This window comes from Triticum dicoccoides, chromosome 3B, assembly GCF_002162155.2.
Source record: "Triticum dicoccoides isolate Atlit2015 ecotype Zavitan chromosome 3B, WEW_v2.0, whole genome shotgun sequence".
NCBI lineage: Eukaryota > Viridiplantae > Streptophyta > Magnoliopsida > Poales > Poaceae > Triticum > Triticum dicoccoides.
The window spans coordinates 719,070,241-719,079,303 of NC_041385.1; positions in this window are offsets into that span (position 1 = coordinate 719,070,241).

Genomic DNA, 9,063 nt, shown 5'->3' on the forward strand with positions numbered 1-9,063 from the left:
TCTGGTCGTTGCCGGCGGTTAGACGCCGGTGGATTAGCCCGGTTGACCAGGGATTTGACCCCCCTGGGTCACCGACGTGTGGGCCCGTCCCCTGCTAACTTTGGGTTAATTTAATAACTATTTTAGTTAAGCCACTGACTCACTGACATGCGGGCCCCGTCCGGCTAACTAAGTTAGTTAGGGTTAATTTTAATTAGGTTAGATAGTCCAGACACTGACACGCAGGGCCCACAGGTCAGTTTGACCTGGACGACGCCCATTGACCTGCTGACGTCACTATGAGGTCATGATGACGCAATAATTCCTTTCTGGAATTTAAATAAATCTTAAATGATTTAATAATTTCAGAAAATGCCTAAAACTTCTAAAAATCATAGAAAATTAACCGTAACTCCAAATTAAATAAATTATATATGAAAAATTATCAGAAAAATTCAAGGAATCCATCTGTACCATTTTCATGCATGTTAGAACAACTTATAGCTGCTGTTTAGCACAAATCAACTACATGGCATTTGAATAATCACATATGGAGTTTGAATTTGAATCTTGGATTCAAACCAACTTCATTTAATCTGGTTTTAGTTGCATTAGCCCAAAACACATTCATTTTGCCATGTCATGATCATGCATCATTTTGTGCATTGCATTGATTGTGTTTTTCTGTGTTGCCGGTATTTGTCCCCTCTCGATAGACGCGATACCAATGATGTGATCGTTGACACTGATGAAGACTCAATGTTATCTTCAGAAGTGCCAGGCAAGCAAAACCCCCTTGTTCATTCCGATACAATCCTACTCTCTCGCTCCTGCTCTCTTTTATTGCATTAGGACAACATCGATTCATCTGTTACTTGCTGCGGTAGCTGAACCCCTTTATCCTCTGCATGACCTGTCATTGCCACAGTAAATAGATGAAACCCACTAGCATGAGTAGGAGTTGTTTGAGCCCTGTTGTGCCTACTCATTCATGCTTGTTTGTCACGCCTACTACTGCTTAGAGTTGAGTCAGGTCTGATTCATCCGGGATGAATCAGAGGTGTGTGAACATGTCCTACTGTGTGTGAGCTAAGTGTGTGAATACGATTTGGTAAAGGTAGCAGTGAGAGGCCATGTAGGAGTACATGGTGGGTTGTCTCATTGCAGCCGTCCTCAGGAACTGAGTTCTGTGTTTGTGATCCATGATTCAGCTACTACCACGCATTGGGCCCGAAACCAATGGACCCTCTCGGCTTCTTGATCACCCTTGTCCTCTGTCCAGGAGTTGCAAGTAGTTTCTGGTGTTTGTAGTATGCTGGAGGCCGTGCGCAGCGCTGACCGTAGGGGTGGGCTGTGATGCGGTAGGCACGTGGCCGGGTAAACCGGGCGCCCGTTTGGTGTCACGGAACCCTGTTCACATCGTTTGGGGCTGTGAGCGAAACTCCGGCCGGATCTCCTCATGGATGGAACCCGAATAGGCGATAAACCTGGACTGGAGGCTTAGGTGATTAGGTAGGTCGTGGCCGACACCCACGTTGGGCTTCCGCTTGAAGGTTGCCGAGTACATGTCGTGTAAACGACGGTAAGTGGTGGGAGCGTGTATGAAGGAGTACACCCCTGCAGGGTTAACATGATCTATTCGAATAGCCGCGTCCGCGGTAAAGGACTACTTGGTTGCCTATACAGTTCATAGACAAGTAAATGGAAACTACTAAAAGCCTCAAGATAAGAGTGAGTGCCGAGGATGGCTCTTCCGTAGGAAGACGGAGGCGGATCCTCGGTAGTGTATTGAATTGGTGAGTAGTGGACTCGTGTGCGCAAAACCATTTCAAGTTGGAGTATCGTAGGATAGTCTAGCCAAGAGTCAAAGCTGGCTTGCTGCAATAACTCCACCAACCCTTCTTGATACTAAGCATGTATGTAGGATCTGATGTAAGTCTTGCTGAGTACCTTTGTACTCATGTTGCTATAATCTACATTTTTACAGAAGACGCTGCAACCCCTTCTGATGGGTTCTATGTAGACGTTGACATCAACGAGTAGGCTAAAGACCCAGGTGGTGACCCTGAGCTTGTGAAGGACCTTGTAGTATAGCTAGGCTTCCCAAGCCTCTTTTATTTTACTAGTTGTCTGTACTCAGACAAGTTACTTCCGCTGCTGGTTTGTATGACTGTATGACTTGTATGTTGGGTCGTGAGAACCGTACCTTTGTGTATGTTATGTATGGCTCCCTGAGCCTTAAATAAAGTACTTGTGTCGTAGAGTCATGTTGTGATGCTTCGTTGTATTTGCACATATCGAGCATATTGTGTGCATGATTGAAATGCTTGGTATGTGTGGGATCTGACTATCTAGTTGTTTATCTTTAGTAGCCTCTCTTACCGGGAAATGTCTCCTAGTGTTACCGCTGAGCCATGGTAGCTTGCTACTGCTCTGGAACACTTAGGCTGGCCGGCATGTGTCCTTCTTCGTTCCTGTGTCTGTCCCTTCTGGGAAATGTCACGCTTTGAGTACCGGAGTCCTGTTAGCCCGCTACAGCCCGGTTTACCGGAGTCCTGCTAGCCCAGTGCTACAGCCCGGACCCACTTGCTGATGACCGACACGTTCGAAGCTGGGTCATGGATGCCTGTCCCTGTAAGTCTGTGCCACTTTGGGTTTACGACTAGTCATGTCAGCCCGGGCTCTTTATCATATGGATGCTAGCGACACTATCATATACGTGAGCGAAAAGGCGCAAACGGTCCCGGGCAAAGGTAAGGCGACACCCGTGGGGATACCGTGCGTGAGGCCGCAAAGTGATATGAGGTGTTACCGGCTAGATCGATGTGACATCGAGTCGGGGTCCTGACATTAGGCTAGGATTAGTGTTAACTAAATACTAGTTAGTTTAATAGACACTGACAGGTGGGCCCTACCCTTTAATTAACCCGGCTAACCATTTAGTTAAGTCAATTAAACTCTGTTAAATCACTGTGCAGCTGACATGTGGATCCCCTAGGTCAGATTTGACCTGGACAACGCCGTTGACTTGCTGACGTCACTGTGAAGTCATGCTGACGCAGTAAATTCATTTCTGGATTTATTATTATTCAGGAAATTACAGAAAATGCCTAAAACTTCAATTAATCATAGAAAATTAACCATAACTCCAAATTAAATAATTTATATATGAAAAATTATCAGAAAAATTCAAGGAATCCATCTGTACCATTTTCATGCATGTTAGAACAACTTATCACTACTGTTTAGGGCAAATGAAGTGAAGGGCATTTAAATAATCACATATGGAGTTTGAATTTGAATCTTGTATTCAAACCAACTTCATTTAATCTGTTGCTAGTTGCACTAGCTCAAAACACATTCATATTGCCATGTCATGAGCATGCATCATATTGTGCATTGCATTGATTGTATTTCTTCTTTGTTGCCGGTATTTGTCCCCTCTCGATAGACGTGATACCGATGATGTGATCGTTGACACTGATGAAGACTCAATGTTATCTTCAGAAGTGCCAGGCAAGCAAAACCCCATTGTTCATTCCGATAAAATCCCACTCTCTCGCTCCTGCTCTCTTTTACTGCATTAGGACAACATCGATTCATCTGTTACTTGCTGCGGTAGCTGAACCCCTTTATCCTTTGCATGACCTGTCATTGCCACAGTAAATAGATGAAACCCACTAGCATGAGTAGGAGTTGTTTGAGCCCTGTTGTGCCTACTCATTCATGCTTGTTGTCATGCCTGCTACTGCTTAGAGTTGAGTCAGGTCTGATTCATCGGGGATGAATCAGAGGCGTGTGAACATGTCCTACTGTGTGTGAGCTAAGTGTGTGAACACGATTTGGTAAAGGTAGCGGTGAGAGGCCATGTAGGAGTACATGGTGGGTTGTCTCATTGCAGCCGTCCTCAGGAACTGAGTTCTGTGTTTGTGATCCATGATTCAGCTACTACCACGCATTGGGCCCAAAACCAATGGACCCTCTCGGCTTCTTGATCACCCTTGTCCTCTGTCCAGGAGTTGCAAGTAGTTTCTGGTGTTTGTAGTATGCTGGAGGCCGTGCGCAGCGCTGACCGTAGGGGTGGGCTGTGATGCGGTAGGCACGTGGCACGGTGTACCGGGCGCCCGTTTGGTGTCTCGGGAACCCTGTTCACATCGTTTGGGGCTGTGAGCGAAACTCCGGCTGGATCTCCTCATGGATGGAACCCGAATAGGCGATAAACCTGGACTAGAGACTTGAGTGTTTAGGTAGGCCGTGGCCGACACCCACGTTGGGCTTCCGCTTGAAGGTTGCCGAGTACATGTCGTGTAAACGGCGGTAAGTGGTGAGAGCGTGTGTGAAGAAGTACACCCCTGCAGGGTTAACATCATCTATTCGAATAGCCGTGTCCGCGGAAAAGGACTTCTGGGTTGCTTATATCAGTTCATAGACAAGTGAAAGTGGATACCCTAAAATACGCAAGATAAGCGTGAGTGCTATGGATGGCGTTCTCGTAGGGAGACGGGAGCGGTTCCATAGTGGTGTATTGATATGGTGAATATGTGGACTCGTGTGCGCCACCTCAAAAGAGTTACATTGCAGTCGTAGTTTAGGATAGCCACCGAGTCAAAGCTGGCTTGCTGCAGTTAAACCCCACTATCCCCTTGTTGAAAATGATGCATATGTAGTTAGTTCTGATGTAAGTCTTGCTGAGTACATTTGTACTCACGTTTGCCCCTTTTATGTTTTTGCAGAGAGACTTCAGTCTCACTAGTAGTTCCGCGTGGACTTCGACGTTTAGCTTGATACCTCAGCTACGATCTTGTGCCCTCGGCAGGATCTGATAGATAGTCAGGCTTCTCAGCCTTTTCATTTATAGATGTCTGTACTCAGACATGATAGCTTCCGCTTGTGCTTTGACTTGTATGCTCTGATTGTTGGGTCGTGAGACCCACGTTTGTAATGTCTCGCTCCTCGGAGCCTATTGAATAAACTACTTGAGTCGTAGAGTCATTTTGTGATGCCATGTTGTATTTGCACATATCGAGCATATTGTGTGTATGCTATTGAAATGCTTGGTATGTGTGGGATCTGACCATCTAGTTGTTTATCTTTAGTAGCCTCTCTTACGGGGAAATGTCTCCTAGTGTTTCACTGAGCCATGGTAGCTTGCTACAGCCCGGAACACTTAGGCTGGCCGGCATGTGTCCTTCTTCGTTCCTGTGTCTGTCCCTTCGGGGAAATGTCACGCGATGAATACCGGAGTCCTGTTAGCCCGCTACAGCCCGGTTCACCGGAGTCCTGCTAGCCCAGTGCTACAGCCTGGATTCACTCGCTGATGACCGACACGTTCGATGCTGGGTCATGGATGCCTGTCCCTGTAAGTCTGTGCCACTTTGGGTTTACGACTAGCCATGTCAACTCGGGCTCCTTATCATATGGATGCTAGCGACACTGTCATATACGTGTGCCAAAAGGCGCAAATGGTCCCGGGCAAAGGTAAGGCGACACCCGTGGGAATACCGTGCGTGAGGCCGCAAAGTGATATGAGGTGTTACATGCTAGGTCGATGTGGCATTGAGTCGGGGTCCTGACATTAAACCATCTTGAGCGGCCCGGAGGTGCGCATCTCCCGCATTAAAGGCATTCAACACCTCCGAGGAAAAACACGCGTCACGAAGAGCTGTCCGGCGACGCCTGTGATTCATGGCGCTCTCCACCTCAGACCTGGTGGCGGACAGCCTGTCGGTATCCTCCGTTGGAGGAGCATCCGGCTCCTGCCTTGTGTTCGCCTCCCCTTCCGGACCATGCGTTGGAGCATGGCTGGCGGAGGCTTGATTGGCAACCCCTCCGGACACTGTCCGGCGAGCGCTCTTTCTCCTGGAACAGTCATGAGCGTTAATAAAACTCCTAGGGATATCTCCCTTAAAAACAACGGCGCACCGTACCATTGTGGCGACGTTTCAATTCACGCCGCACTCCTCTTCTGCCTGCTGGTCCGGACTGACCCTTGTTGGTCAGGCGCCGCGGGTTCGGCTTCTCGGCTTAAAGGCGCCTCCTGCGATGCACCATCGGTATATGATGGTCAGAAATGGGCAGGGATCAAATGATGGTGTCAGGACTCCAGTCGTAGTCACCTAAGAAGCTGGAGATATACCGGGGTAGTTAGCCGTAATGGCAACTAAAGCATTGTCCATGCTAAGTTGGTGGAACACCTCGTCAATCAACTCCACCTTTATGTCCAGATCCTCTTTGGAGGCCGGATCAAGGGATCGTCCCAGATCCTCAGGCTGTGGAGTCAGGCTTTGAATGCCCTCCATGTCCCGGCGCAGCTCCTGCGTCAACACCACAAAGTAAGACACTTGACTTTGGAAACATGGATCGGATAGATAAACGTCCGCTCACCCAGCTCCGAGGGTTATTCATAGAGAATCCATTCAATGGACTTGTGCGGAGGAAGTCCTCCTTCTCCCCCTTGTACAGGCCGGACAGGATCTTCACCAGGTCAGCGGCCGATCCCGGCCCTTTGCGGCCGTGACGGGTGGCATCGTCTTCCCCGGTGAAATCCCACATGGGGTGGACCCTATATTGAAGCGGCTGCCCCCCTGGCATGATGCACGTGGCCATGACTCCAATCATGGTCAATCCGGAGTGGGCCAGTAACTTAATCCGACCCATCAGATAATGGACGCTCCCATCATCTTCCCGTTGAGGGCTCCTCGGGCGCCAACTCAGGCGTTTCTTCAAGGGAGCGTTGCTGAACTCCGGGAGGCCGATCCGAACTGGATCCGGCAGAGGGGCGTCCTCCATGTAGAACCATTCCGAAGGCCAGTCTTCGGACACCTTCTTCGGGGTACCGGATAGATACCCGGTCCCGACGATGCGCCATATTTCGGCTCCGCCCACTTGATATATCGACCCCTCGTGAGAACGGGGTACGAGGCAAAACAATCTCTTCCACAGCACGAAATGAGGCTCGATGCCCAAGAACAGCTCGCGAAGAGCTACAAAGCCCGCGATGTGCAGAATGGAGGCAGGTGTAAGGTGGTGAAGCTGGAGTCCGTATAACTCCAGGAGCCCCCGGAGAAACGGATGTATGGGAAATCCGAGTCCCCTTATTAGATAGGGGACGAAGCATACCCGCTCTCCTTTGGAAGGGTTGGGAACGCTCTCCGCCTGCTATCCACCCTTGAAGGTGGCCAGTCCGGCTCGAACCAGAACCATGAAGGCTGCGGGAAGATATCCCTCGCTTTGGAGCGTCACTAGCTCGCTGTGTGGAACTGAGCATTTCACCCAATCTCCTGGCTGGGGGCTGGGAGCGCGAGAAGAGGAGCCGCGTCGATTGTCCATGATGGAATGGATTTTTGTCAGAGGCACTTTGATGAGTACTTGTAGAAGGAGGATGGTGTGAGTTGGATCCAGATCCTCGCCTCTTATAGGCGGCTCGTTCGCACGGCTAGAGGGCAAAACGTGAAAATACCCTGGCTTTTCGCATGCATACGACATGTGGAAGAGGGCCATTATTGGGCATGGAAGCCGAGGGGCGCAACTTTTATAAGGAAGCCGGACACTATTTGACAGGTACATGAAGTTTGAAGGAGAACCCGCCTTGCAATGCCGAAGACAGCATATGCGCCGGATTCGTCGTCATTGAAGCCTGGTTCGGGGGCTACTGAGGGAGTCCTGGACTAGGCGTTGTCCGGATAGCCGAACTATCATCATCGGCCGGACTCCAAGACTATGAAGATACAAGATTGAAGACTTTGTCCCGTGTCCGGATGGGACTTTCCTTGGCGTGGAAGGCAAGCTTGGCGATACGGATATGTAGATCTCCTACCATTGTAACCCTAGCCCTCTCCGGTGTCTATATAAACCGGAAGGCTTTAGTCCGTAGGACACGACAACCATTACAACAATCATACCATAGGCTAGCTTCTAGGGTTTAGCCTCCTTGATCTCGTGGTAGATCTACTCTTGTAATACCCACATCATAAATATCAATCAAGTAGGACGTAAGGTTTTACCTCCATCAAGAGGGCCCGAACCTGGGTAAAACATCGTGTCCCTTGTCTCCTGTTACCATCCGCCTAGACGCACAGTTCGGGACCCCCTACCCGAGATCTGCCGGTTTTGACACCGACACACGTAGACAAACTGATACTCATTCACGCAACCACCGGAGTATTTCATATAAACAACGACGGAAATCATATAAAATACCGGATTTTCACACAAACATGACTGATTTCATTACATTCAAATGAACTACGCAGTGCTAGTTCTGGACAGCACAGGTATATAATACATGGCCTAAATGGTCGCCCGCTGATCGATTTGTGTTCCTCATGTCCGGCAGCACGATCACCGGACTGCCGGGAGCCCCGGAGGTATATGCTTCAGCGCAAAGGACGGTTCGTTTGCCACTGCCCAACTGATATCATTGGCTGGTGCCGAAGATGATGGTGGCCCACACCGGTTCGAGTTCATCACCGGCCACTACTTCGCCATGGCTAGCACCGGCTCGAGTCCATCCTAACATTGACCTCTTCCGTGGAGCCCATGCGGGGTGGACGTGTTGGGGAACGTTGCAGAAAATTAAAAATTTTCCTACGGTTTCACCAAGATCCATCTATGAGTTCATCTAAGCAACGAGTCTAGGGAGAGAGTTTGCATCTACATACCACTTGTAGATCGCGTGCGGAAGCTTGCAAGGTGATGATGTAGTCGTACTCGACGTGATCCAAATCACCGATGACCAGCGCCGAACGGACGGCACCTCCGCGTTCAACACACGTACGGGACGGGAGACGTCTCCTCCTTCTTGATCCAGCAAGGGGGAAGGAGAGGTTGATGAAGATCCAGCAGCACGACGGCGTGGTGGTGGATGCAGGGCGTCACAGCAGCAGGGCTTCGCCGAGACTATGAGGGAGAGACATAACGGGGGGACATGGAGGCGCCAAGGGCTGGTGTATGAAGTCCCTCCTCTCCCCCACTATATATAGGGGTGCCAAGGGGGGGCGCCGGCCCTAGTAGATGAGATCTACTAGGGGGGCCGGCGGCCTAGGGGAGGTTTCCCTCCCCCCCAAGGCACCTAGGGGTGCCTTC